Source organism: Pseudophryne corroboree, chromosome 4 (assembly GCF_028390025.1).
Source record: "Pseudophryne corroboree isolate aPseCor3 chromosome 4, aPseCor3.hap2, whole genome shotgun sequence".
Classification (NCBI taxonomy): Eukaryota; Metazoa; Chordata; class Amphibia; order Anura; family Myobatrachidae; genus Pseudophryne; species Pseudophryne corroboree.
This window is the reverse complement of record NC_086447.1, coordinates 631,473,754-631,487,151: the sequence shown is the minus strand read 5'-3', so window position 1 is coordinate 631,487,151 and position 13,398 is coordinate 631,473,754.

The following is a 13,398-nucleotide window of genomic DNA, read 5'->3' as shown; positions in this document are numbered from 1 at the left end:
TCTTCTCATACCCAATCTATCTAACAGAGCTCAGATCCAGGCCCTCCTCACAGAGTAGACCACATTAGCATTGGGCCAGATTTAGGCAAACAAGGAAAAGGAGATGAAAGCATGTTTTTGTTTTTGCATTTTTATCCTCTTGTTATTAATGCTATACTCACACATGTGCAGCCTGGTGGCTGGGCATCAAGGCTGAAACTAGGATTTTTGGCACCCGGGACAAGGCAGTAATTTGACCCCCCCCCCCCAACACTCAATCAAATTACACCACATACTATATCACACATTCGAGCCCCTTAGTCCCAACATCAATATGCCACAGTAGTAATGCCCTTTAGAGCACATTATTTCACACATTATAGCATCCCTTATACATCTTATGTTACACAGGGGATCGGTATGTGATCCCAGCGCACAGGATGCCGGCTGTCAATATACCGACACCGGTATCCCATGTGGCAGAATGCCGGCAAGGGAACTAGTGCAATAAAGCCCTTTGAGGTCTCTCTGCGCTAACCATGCTGCGGGCTCGGTAGCTTTGCTTGCCACAGTTTCTATTCTCACTACATGGGTGTCGTGGACATGGACACCCATAGAGGGTGAATCACCTACCTCACCGGTATTCCAGTGGCGGTATGGTGACCCTAACAATATGTTGGGAAGTTTACCACTGCGCACACAGGGAGCCGCAAAAATTGATTAGTGTATGTGTGTACACCTACCACACCAAATCAGAGCCAGGACACATTGGGATCAGTAGCACCAGTCTTCAGCACAACCAAGAACTCATCGTTAACAAGGATCCCCTGGAGTTTTTGCACTTACCTGATCATTAGAATACCACTTTTAGATTTTAATATCTCTTTATTTTATGGGATCTTTCCCCCCTAAAACTTACAACTTACATCTCTCTTACGCCTAGAAATATTGGAAGTATCTTGGATTCCGCATACAGAAGGGAAGGGGGATAAGCAGAAAAGAAACCTTTATGTGCAAGTTGAAGCAGATCAGACTGTAAGTTTGGTATGTTAGTTATCCATGTGGGTCTACATCACTGGTGGTGTAGAATGATATAGTGCAGGGCCGTAACTACGTGAGTGCCAGGTGTGCCTGGCACACAACGCATTTGCCCTGAGGGCGCAACGACCAGCGGCATGTAATGAGTCAAATTGACTCATTACATGCTGCCTCTGCTGTGTGCGCCGTGCTGGGGAGAGCTGCAGCGGCGGAGTCAGCGGAGAAGGAGGGAGGGGGACTGGAGTTGCAGCAGCCAGGGCCGGATTAACAATGGGGCTGATGAAGCTGCAGCTCCAGGCCCTTCATCAAAATAGGCCTACAGCATTCTGAGGTACTGCTGTAGACAGGAATAGTTTTTTCCTGCTACAGAATACTGCCAGCGCAGCCACCGGAGCCCCCCTTGTCCTGCCAGCACAGATCCCTCCTCGAGTACCCCTCTGGCAGCTCAGCCGGTGGATCACTCCTCTGCCAGCAGCAGCAAGGTGACCTCCTTCCACCAGAGACCTACTTCCTCTGCTAGCACGGCCGCTGGAAAACAACACTTCTCCCCCTTCTGCCAGCATGGCCCACAGAGACTCGATACCTATGCTAGCACTAGCGCAACTGCTGGATCAATTCCCCCCCCCCTGCCAGCGGCAGCGCCGCCGCCGGAGACCTACTTCCTCTGCTAGCGCGCCCGCCGGAACACTCCTCCCCGTTCTGCCAGCGCGGGCCATGGAGACCAGCACAGCCGCCGGAGCACCTCCCTCCTTCCATGGATCAAACACCAGCATAGTCTGTGTGGCAGCGAGTGGGAAACTTAACTTGTCCTTCCTGCGCTGCATAATAGTGTCTTATAGCCTCCTACAGGCTTTGTGAAGCAATATAGGTGCTACGACACCACCCAACATAACTCTAAGGAGGCAGTCCAGCTCAGTTGAAGTAATTGCTGATTGGGTCAGGTAAGTCACAGGCCTGTGTTAATCAGTTGTTGTGATGGTCACACTGTCATCAGGTGGGTGCACACTGGCATCAAATGTGCTCAGAGTGTACTTGGCCATCTGGTAACGAATAGTGGTGTTGATTACTTTTGCCTCAATCGCTCAGTAAGTGTGCTGATAACATATGTGTGGGCGGGGGAGTGTGGCTTAGCGGGACGCACATTCTATTTATTAAACTGATAGGGAGGAACATTATGTTGAAAAACTAAACCAAACATATATGATTATTATTCTACTGAAGGGAGTGCATAATATTAGTAGACTAAAAGGGGCACAGATTATTATTTAGAAAACTATGATGTGTCCTTTGAGAGCTGGCCAGTACCCCAATAGTTTATGTCAATACTTACCCAATGGCTGATCACACCCTGCGGCCCCCTGCTATTGTATTCCCCAGGTGGGCCCGTTATGCCCCAGCGGGTAATTGCTTGGGACCAATATTCTAGCAGATTAATGTTTTGATTTTTATGCTACTGTATGTAATCAGATTTTATGATGCTTTTAAGTAAAGCACCTTCCACCATATCAGTAGTCACACACCTGACATGCTGGTCACAACTGCTGCAGTGGATACAATAGGCCCTTCATAAATTTCAGCTCCAGGCCCATGTGGACCTTAATCTGGCACTGGCAGCAGCGCTATGTAATTAGTAGTAGCGCCGCTGCAGCAGTCCCCTCTCCTTCCGTATTGGCTGCCCGGCGCTGCTGTGAATGCTGGGATGTGGTTCATACATGCCAGCATTCACAGTGGCGTCAGGCAGCCAATACGGAAGGATAGGGGACTGCTGCAGCAGCACCTCTACCAATTACATAGCGCAGCTGCGGCTCCAGTCCCCCTCCCTCCTCCTCCACTGCCTGCACCGATTGGATCTGCCAGCACGAGGAGCGATGGTAAGTATCTCTCTCTCTCTCCCTCTCCCTCTATCTATTCTGAAAAAGGGGGACGCTGTCTGCCGTAATGTGTAAAAAAGGGGATGCTGTCTGCCGTAATGTGTAAAAAGGGGGATGCTGTCTGCCGTAATGTGTAAAAAAGGGGATGCTGTCTGCCGTAATGTGTAAAAAAGGGGACGCTGTCTGCCGTAATGTGTAAAAAAAGGGGAAGCTGTCTGCCATAATGTGTAAAAAGAGGACACTGTCTTCCATAATGTGTAAAAAGGGGGACGTTGTCTGCCGTAATGTGTAAAAAGAGGACGCTGTCTGCCATAATGTGTAAAAAGGGGACGCTGTCTGCCGTAATGTCTAAAAAGAGGACGCTGTCTGCCGCAATGTGTAAAAAAGGGGATGCTGTCGGCCGTAATGTGTAAAAAGGGGGACACTGTCTGCCGTAATGTGTAAAAAAAGGGGAAGCTGTCTGCCATAATGTGTAAAAAGAGGACACTGTCTGCCATAATGTGTAAAAAGGGGGACGCTGTCTGCCGTAATGTGTAAAAAGAGGACGCTGTCTGTCATAATGTGTAAAAAGGGGACGCTGTCTGCCGTAATGTCTAAAAAGAGGACGCTGTCTGCCATAATGTGTAAAAAGGGTGACTGTCTGCTGTAATGTGTAAAAGGGGCTCTACCTGGTGTAGTGGCGCTACTGTGCAGCGTAATTTGAAAAATGGAGACTACTGTGCACTGTAGTATGAATTGGTATTATTTTGTGGCTACGCCCCTCCCCTGTGAAGCCACGCCCCTATTTTTTTTTCACACCTACGGCGCGCACTGCCTTTATCTTGCATGGGGGGGGGGGTGCAAATGCCATTTCTTGCACACAGCGCTAAAATGCCTGGTTACGGCACTGATATAGTGCAACCACGGGTGTTGGTGAACTATAAAAGAAACCTTTATGAATGATTCTCACTTCACTTTGGTGTGAGTACGGTACAATATTCTGCCTATATATTCTACAAGGAAAGACAGCTGTATAGAGAATTCACTTCCTGTATAATTCATTCTGGTTGAAAAAAACATACTTCACTATATTGGCTCTTTGTGTGTTTTTTCATTCTTCTCGAGAGTACGAGTTGGAGAAATCCATGTCGGGAACATCAAGAAAGATCCGGCCATACAGGGGGGACATACACGCGTTGACTCTTATCTACAGAGACAATCTTATATAGAGACTTCATATTTATGAACAATTCAATTATTAACTCTAATTGGTGAGCCCAGAAATATATGGTTGTGTTTTTTTCAATTCCCTAGGTATGGTGAACCTGTTGGGATCCCGGCGTCGGTATTAAGACAGCCGGCTCCCGACGAGTGTTATGCTAACTGCATACCCTGCACAGTAGTAATGCACCATATATACATAATACCACACATTAGTAATACTCTTTTACTCAAGTTCAGAAAATGGGACCATAGGAGAAGGGAGGAGAGAGAGATGGGAGAGAGTAGAAAGAGGGGTGAGGGAGAGACAGAGCGAGGAGGGAGAGAGTAGAAACTATTCCCAGCTAGCAAGAAGTAAAAATGTAGGTGCAAAGTATAATCCAGTACAAAATGTAAAACAATACAATGGGCTTGGTGAAGCTTAAAAAGTGTAATTTATGCCATATAATGTATTGCCGACAACCATGACAAGCAACGAATTTAAAAAGTCAGTATAGAAAACAGGTTGGGAATGAAATGCCGGCGGTCAGAATACCGGGCGTGACGTCCCACTGTTTAGAATGCCGACAGAGGTCGGGAAAGAAGCTAACCTTCTCCCCCGTATCCCCTATCCCTCCCTTACTGCAGCCTAATTCTCCCTTCCCCACAGCCTAACCCTAGCACTCCCCGGTGGTGCCTAACCCTCCCTCCCTGAGGCCTTAAGCTAACCGGATCCCTAGAAAACACCTTCATGACCTAACCAGAATGTGACTGACTTTAGCAGTAATGTATTGTTATCATTATCTTATAGTCTATGTGTTTAGCTAGTAATTAGTGTGAAAGGTTATTGAAAATATGCGATCAATTTTGTTGCATAATTAAAAAAAATAAAACAAACATACAATTGGAACATATACTGTATATCTGTGCATTAACATAATATAGAGCAAGCTCTATTCCATTATGACTTTAAGCCGAGGCATCTGTCCCTTGTCCAGTTTCGATGACCCACCTGCCGTTTATATTAATTGTTGGGGGTCCTCAGTGCAGAGCTCCTCCTTGCTGGCTGCACTAACCTGTTGCACGGTCAGGAAAGGGGGGGGGGGGGGGGGTCAGGGTGTCCTCAGCGCTGAGCTCCTCTCTGCCAGCTGCTCAAACTAGTCACGTGGAGGGGTCCTCAGCGCTGAGCTCCAAGTCGCACTGGTCGGGGTCCACTGCGACGAGCTCCCAGATGCACGGGGGTGTCTTCAGTGCCGAGCTCTCACACACATGGGGGGCACCGAGCTTCAAGTTGCACAGTGGGGGGTCCTCAACAGTGAACTCCCAGGCGCACAGTGCGGGGGATGGAGGGGGTTGGGGGGTTAGTCTTCAGTGCAGAGCTCCCAGTCTCACGCATGGTTCCTCAGCGCTGAGTTCCTCCCTGCTGGCTGCTCCGACAAGTCGCACGGGCGGGTCCTCAGCGCCAATCTACTCTCTGCCGGCTGTGCCCTTGCCGACAAGGCTAATACTGAGCTGGCGGGTGACTGCGGCTGCTTCACCTTGAGATGTCACTCGGCCCCATGTCGCACATCAGCACAGGGAGCCGGAGACAATGGAGAAGTGCCCCCTTTTATTGCAGGAGCCCGGCGGCAACCGACTCCATTGACTCTGGCAGTTCCGCCACCGGATGGGCGCTTATCGGAACTTGTGCCAACTGAAGAGACAGTTGTTATTGCCGCAACATGCGAATATGAGAAATTATAATTAACGTGGAAAAATTACCACATTAATAACCAAATTCTAGCTATCGTTTTCTATTGTATCCTAGAAAATGATAGACAGAATTGGATTAGTTGCTATGAGCAACACCTCCAATTGTCTGTTTTAGAGGCTTTAGTAACTCTACCCCTAAATCTATGTATAAAATCTGTGTTCGGGTGGCACATGTTAACTATTGTGCAGTGCTGGTATCGTCTCTCTGACATACTGCTCTCATACATTTTAAGGGATTGTTTTCACTTGGATGTTTACTGCGGTGATTCCATGACTCTGACCATTGATCTCTGACTACCTGTTCCCACCAGCTGATGGTAGAGCATACTATGAAGACTCAAGCAGACCATCTGCCATAGGGATCAATGATATTCCTAGGAAGCTAGGAACATAATGTGCGATCCAGACATTCAAAACGAGGAGCAAAACCTAAAAGTAAGTGTGAATGAGCCCTAAAGCTGGCAAAGTCAAAGCCTTTCATCACCCACAAACTGTTTAGTTGGTCCAGTATTGCTGGTAGGATATCCTTTGGTGAATATTTAACCAGATAGCATAGCTTCATGATATATTTTCTTATAGTGAGATGTGGGTTGTTTTGTAATTGAGAAAAAGGGAAAAATGTCAGGGACCCACTAAAACAGGGTCCATTCCACGTAATCTCTATTGGGGATTCGACTGGTGTGCTAGGAATATTATAGACCATTTGTCCAAGTGTAAAGTAAATTCAAGTAAAATAATAAATACCAGTCATTATATTTTAAATACTGGCATTTGTATTGCTCTAGCATAATTCCAAATCCTAAATCTAAATCTACATAAATGGGCTAATTTAGACTGGATCGCTGCAGCGATCATAGTCTGAATCTTTTTGTGGAGTGCGCATGCGCAGCGGTCACACTGCACGTGCGCACTCCTGGAGCCCAGTGAGATGCTATGAGCATCTCTGGGCTGTGATCGCCTCTGCCTGATTGACAAGCAGAGGCGGTCGCGGGGTGGGAGGGGGCGTGCCAACGGTGTTATAACGCCGTTGGCAGGGCACAGTCCGAACATCAGAGGTGTGTCTGGACTGTTGGGGGAAGCGGCCCGTGGCGGCTTTGTGATGTCACACGCAGCCGCTACGACCCGGAACGCAGCCAGTAGCTCCCTTCTAGAGCACAGAAGCTGCGCTGGCATGGAGCTACTCATCAGGTACAAAAGCATCACCTATGTGCGATGCTTTTGTACCTGGGCGGGGGGTTAGGGCCTAACATGCGGGGCCAACTAGCCGTGTGCTGGGCGTTCCCCCGCATGTCAGAGTAAATGATCATAGATGTAACTCTGAATTACCCCCAGAGTTGTTACCCGACCTATACCTACTCCAAACAAAGGCTAAATAAACTAGGTTCAATCTCTAAATTGATTCTGTCCTTAATGGTCTAAATTATATTGCTCCTCAGATTATAAGAACTACTCTAATGCAGAATAATTTGTACCAATGGAAATGTCATTACCTTAAAAAAAATTACATTGAACTTTCAGAATCAAAAGTATCTTATTTTTGTGTTTAGATAAGAGGATTTGCAGCCCACTAATGGCCCTCATTCCGAGATGTTCGCTCGCTAGCTGCTTTTAGCAGCATTGCACACGCTAAGCTGCCGCCCTCTGGGAGTGAATCTTAGCTTAGCAGAATTGCGAATAGAAATTTCTTAGCAGTTTCTGAGTAGCTCCAGACTTACTCCTACACTGCGATCAGTTCAGTCAGTTTCGTTCCTGGTTTAACGTCACAAACACACCCAGCGTTCGCCCAGACACTCCCCCGTTTCTTCAGACACTCCCGTGTTTTTCCCAGAAACGCCAGCGTTTTTTCGCACACGCCCAGAAAACGGCCAGTTTCCGCCTAGAAACACCCACTTCCTGTCAATCACACTCCGATCACCAGAACAATGAAAAATCCTCGTTATGCCGTGAGTAAAATACCTAACTTTTGTGTAAAATAACTAAGCGCATGCACTCTGCGAACCTTGCGCATGCGCAGTAAGCGACTAATCGCAATATAGCGAAAATCGGCAACAAGCTAACAACTCGGAATGACCCCCAATGTCTTTAACAAAGCCTTGGAGCTGTGTTTAGTATTTGGGGTTAGTCTAGAGATTAGTGTTCAGGGATAAACATATTAAGGAGATCATTGGTCCTATCAAGTTACCATAAGACGGCTTAAGTGTTGTCATCTGAATTCCATACCAAAAATTCATCAGTTAGAGGTACAGTTACTGTAACAGTGTGTGACAACAGCTGTGATTGGGATGATCACTTCTTATTGTGGAACCTGTTTGTGGTGCTAGATATGAAAGCCGTCAAATCTTCAGGAAATTACATAGAAGTATTGAATAATTAAAAATCGATGTATTTCTAAATTATTCTGGAAATTAGCTTGCTGCCCCACACTTCCACCACTGTATGTGCCGCTGCTGCATGGCATAGCCTGACTCTAGGAGCAGGCTGCTTAAAAGGTGTGCACACATATGGGTATGATATGTCAACATTCATGTCAACATTCACCATGTTGACAAAACAATGTCGACATGTTTGCAATGCCGTTATTGAACATGTAGACAGTGATGAAATGTCGACATGTTAGAATGTCAACATAACGCCCCTGGTGGTCTAGTGGTGACTTAGCTATCTCCCGGGTCCCAGCAGTTTTGTGACTGTCACTTATGGGTTAGACTTATGATCCTCTGGCATTTGGATGAGTAATTCTGCCCTATCCCTAACTCGAATCCCAAGCCCTAACTCTCCCTCTAGTGTCTAACCCTAACCCCTACTCTGCAGCTTAACCTCACCCTTTAGCCCAACCGTAACCCTCCTGCCCGCTGCCTAACCGTATTGTCCGACAGTGTCGACACTTCACCTGTATACACATTGCATGTTGACATTTTAACAATGTCAACATCATAACTGGCAACATTGTGGTGTCAAAATTATGAATTTTTGCATTGTTGTCTACCTTTTGACTACACCCACAGTAGCTTATGCATCTGATCTCTTTACTCATGTTCCACTTTTACCCATGTTGTAAATCATTTATTTTATGTACAGTACTATAAAGGAATTTGCTATTGGGCATCAAACTAGATAACCCTCTCTAATACAGCAGAAGTAACTCTCACATACATGCAAACAATAAGTGATTAGATTTGTTCATAAAAGTATAATATATACCTAAGTAATGAATAAAGGATCAATCAGTATCAGGGGAATGTTTGCAAACATTTAGTCACAAGGATTTCATTAGTGTAAGTGACTGTCATCATCATGATCACCATCATCTGCTATTTGCAGTTGCACCTGACTACCAACAAATAATTCAGCTTTCCTGGGGATAAATGAGTGTAAACACGGTCTTACTGTACTTTGCCCATGCTAGAGCGTCCACACCTACCTGGCCCACGCTAGAGCACCCCTGTTATGCCCATCCAAGCATAGGACACATAAGTTGGGTCACACAAATTCATGACAAATACTCTACACTGACTAACATATTAGGCTACGGCCACACATAGGGGCCAAGCGGGTACAGTTTAGTGGGACCCGTTTGGCCGGAAGGAGAGTGCACATGGGCGCCTATGCAGGTTGGGCCGGACAACGGGATTTCAATGTGAACACATACCACTCCGGAGGAGCTGCGCGTCCCTGTCTGTCAGCGTCTGTGTCTACTGCAGAGGGAAAATGGTGCTGGTGAGCTGCTGGATCATCTCATAGTGAAGGCCCTGCCCCTTCAATGGCGCGCAGTCTTCCCGCTTTTTTTATACTGGCTGAGCTAATCTGGTGCTTAAAATGGAGAGAAAACCGTTTTAAGGCTGTTTTTGCCAGTGTGGGTACTGTGTACAGTGTACTGAGATGCAGCTGGGTACTGTGTCTGGAGACGCATTCCGCACCAGTTAGTAGCCATGCGTCTCCGTACCCGGGACGCTGGCTTAGTACTCACCACTCTTCATTCTTTTGGCCCTGTTAGGGGTGGTGGCGTGCTGTGGGAATGTACGCTCACCGTGGTGGGACTTGCAAATAGTTCCCTCAGGAGCTCAGTGTCCTGTCAGCGGGGAACGAGACCATTAACCCTTCTGGAGATTGGGCCGTTCCCCCGCCTAAGTCCCACGAAGCAGGCAGTCTGGTGCCATCCAGCCCTGTCTGAAAATAACAAACATATAAAATAAATGCAGAAAACTCTTCAGGAGCTTCCATAAGCGTGAGGGAGGATCAAGCCCACACTATCAAATTCTTATAGTGTGTCCTAGTGGACCCATCTATACCCCATGGTATTAAACGGAACACCAGTATCCTCTAGGACGTAAGCGAAAATAATTTACCGGTAGGTAATTAAAATCCTATTTTCAATGTTAAGATGTTTCCTCAAATATCATTGCAGCATACCGTGTAGCGGGTGCCATGCAACTCACGCCCGCTCCTTGCGTTGTAAGTCCCATTATAAGTTGCGTTATAAATGTAACGTCACATTATAATTGTAAAGTGTATACTACTTTCTGTCCACCAGATAGCGCTTTTCCTAAACTGAACAGCGCGTGCCTAAATAGCCAATGGACCCTTCCTAGCGCCGCCTGCTAATTGGCTGACATTTATTGTGACTATAAAGAACCATAAATCCCCTTCTACAGAATACAATTCCATGCTGCCGCCCTGTTCACACTATTCATTTTGTTGTTACATTGTGTACTAAGGTGGTCATTCCTAGTTGTTCGCTCGATAGCAGTTTTTAGCAGCCGTGCAAACTCTATGCCGCCTCCCACTGGGAGTGTATTTTAACTTAGCAGAAGTGTAAACGAAAGGATCGCAGAGCGGCTACAAATTTTTTTGTGCAGTTTCAGAGTGGCTTCAGACCTACTCAGCACTTGCGATCACTTCAGACTATTCAGTTCCTGTTTTGACGTCACGAACACATCCTACGTTCGCCCAGCCACGCCTGCGTTTTTCCTGGCACGCCTGCATTTTTTTTCGAACACTCCCTGAAAATGGTCAGTTGACACCCAGAAACTCCCTCTTCCTGTCAATCACTCTGCGGCCAGCAGAGCGACTGAAAAGCTTTGCTAGACCTTGCGTGAAACTACATTATTCTTTGTAATAGTACGACGCGTGTGCGCATTGCGCCGCATACGCATGCGCAGAAGTGCCCTTTTTGCCTCATCGCTGCGCAGTGACCGAAAGCAGCTAGCGATCAATTCGGAATGACCCCCTAAGTTCTGGATTTTATTAGCATATACAGCTTTATTACCTCAGAGAGCATTTCAGGTTTTGTTGCTATCAAATGGATAGAAACATGTAATCCACTGTACCACTGGTTCCTATCTCATAAATATGACTTCCAGAAGGTCTCCATTGCTGTGCCACTATGCTTGTCGGATTCAATCTGACTTTTTTTTTAAACTGGGCTGCAAATCTGACACAATACATCACATATAAACTAGGGGTACAAAGTCTTACCACAGATGGCTGTGGCCTAGTGAATACAGTTACCAGCTGCAATGCATGTTTGATCCCCTGCGGGGTGTACAATAATAATTTTTTTTAAATGTATATATATATTTTTTTATTCAATAAAGTTATTTGCTACAGTATGTGTTCACACAGTGCGGCTGTGCCGCACTGAGTTACATTGAAATACTGTGTGTCACTGGCCGGATCCTGTTCTGCGGTATCCCACAGAACAAGATCCGTGTGAACACAGAACCCCCCTCCCGGCCAAGCGGGTCCAATTCAACGGGACCTGCTTGGCCGCTATGTGTGGCTGTAGCCTTACTCACACTGCATAAGCTTCATATTTAGGTCTGCAAGGTGAAATGTGAAGAATAAGTTGTACTAATTCTGTGTCTAGTAAAGGTGTCAATAGTAATTTTGGACAAAATAATACAAAATGTTGAGCCTAAATGAAAAGGTCTAGAGAGTCAGCGGCCAGTAGTGAGAGAAAAGAAATGCTAATGTAGCAACTTCGGCTTTTATCAAATAAGCATGGCGATATTTAAAAGATTAAACTAAATAAACAAATAAACTAATATAAAAAATCATCAGACTAGGCATCTAGATGGGCAACTTTGCTCTGTTGTTTTCATCAATTTGTATTTTTTCTGTGTTTCTTTGATAGAGGCAGCCAAATCAGTCCTTTTACTAATGGTAGCAAGTCAATTTCCTTTGTCATTATAGACACCATGCCATTAACCTCCGCTTCAGCTCAGTTGTTTGTGGCCTATGTGTTCTATTGTACACCTTTTGCTGTTCAATTGCATTTGCCAAGCTCATGTTATTTCCTTTAAGTTACATTGAATTATCATCCATTATGTGTATTGCTTGAAATTGGTATTATGTGATATCTGAGCAAAGCTGTGGACAATGTATTGCAAAACTATGGCTAATTATACAAAATGTACTAAATATTACATTTTTAATTCAAGAACATTAATAGGCTTGCTAGGCCCCTTGGAGCAGGGGTTCTCAACAACGGTCCTCAAGGAACACCAACAGTCTAGGTGTTTAGGCTAGCCATACAGTACTTCATCACAGGTGACTCAATTAGCACCTCAGCTATTTTGATTTACCCATATGTGCTCAAGCATGAATATCACTAGAACCTGGACTGTTAGTGAGCCTTGAGGACCTAGGTTGAGAAACCCTTCCTTAGACCATAAGCTGTTAGCTAAAGTATAAATAAATTAAAAACATAACTAGACAAACATATATTATATCTGCATGTAAGAAGCATCTATTTGGAAATCAAGAAACTGACACACAGATAATATTACTTTACAGTATAAACATTACACTTGGTTCTATCTATCTATCCTATTTATTATACTTTCTTTTTAGGGGTTATTAATAACATAAATGCAGAAATATTGGCTTGGTCAGCCATTTTAAAGAAAATTTGCTTCTGCAACAAATTGAATAAGAGGCCGAAAAGCTGGCACTGGCATGTATTCCTAGGGGTATCCGGTCTCTAGGTCGACAAGACTTAGGTCGACACTGTCTAGGTCGACCGCTATTGGTCGACAGTACATAAGCGCTTCCTGCGTGCCGCCAAGTGAGCATGATGAGATTAGATTGAGTAAAACTGAAAATATTGTGTTGGACTGAGAGCATCTGCACAACATGTCTATTTTAATTTTAACCAATGATACTTTCCTTTTAAATCCTTTTAATTTGAACAAATATTGTCCTGCTAGCTAAAACCAAACTGTTGCGCAAACTGGCAAAGTGATAAATATTATTTAAAGGTTAAAAGGGGAATAAAATAACATGAGAAAACAAGTCTTGTATCCATTTCCTGCTAATTTCAAAGGCTTCTCCGACCCTTTCCTCCTACTCATGCTTTCAAAGGCTGCACTACAAATGGGATGGCAGATTCTCGTTCTTAGGAAGTAGATTCCCACATGAGTGTCCTAACATATATCCCAATAAAGTTTTCCACAGCAGGACGCCCCATACTTAATAGGGGAAGGAGCACGGACTAAAGAATTAACACACAAATGTCACATCTTTAAGGTAACTAAGAGGAGCCTCATTACAGCTATAAAAGTGTTAAGCAACTGTAGTA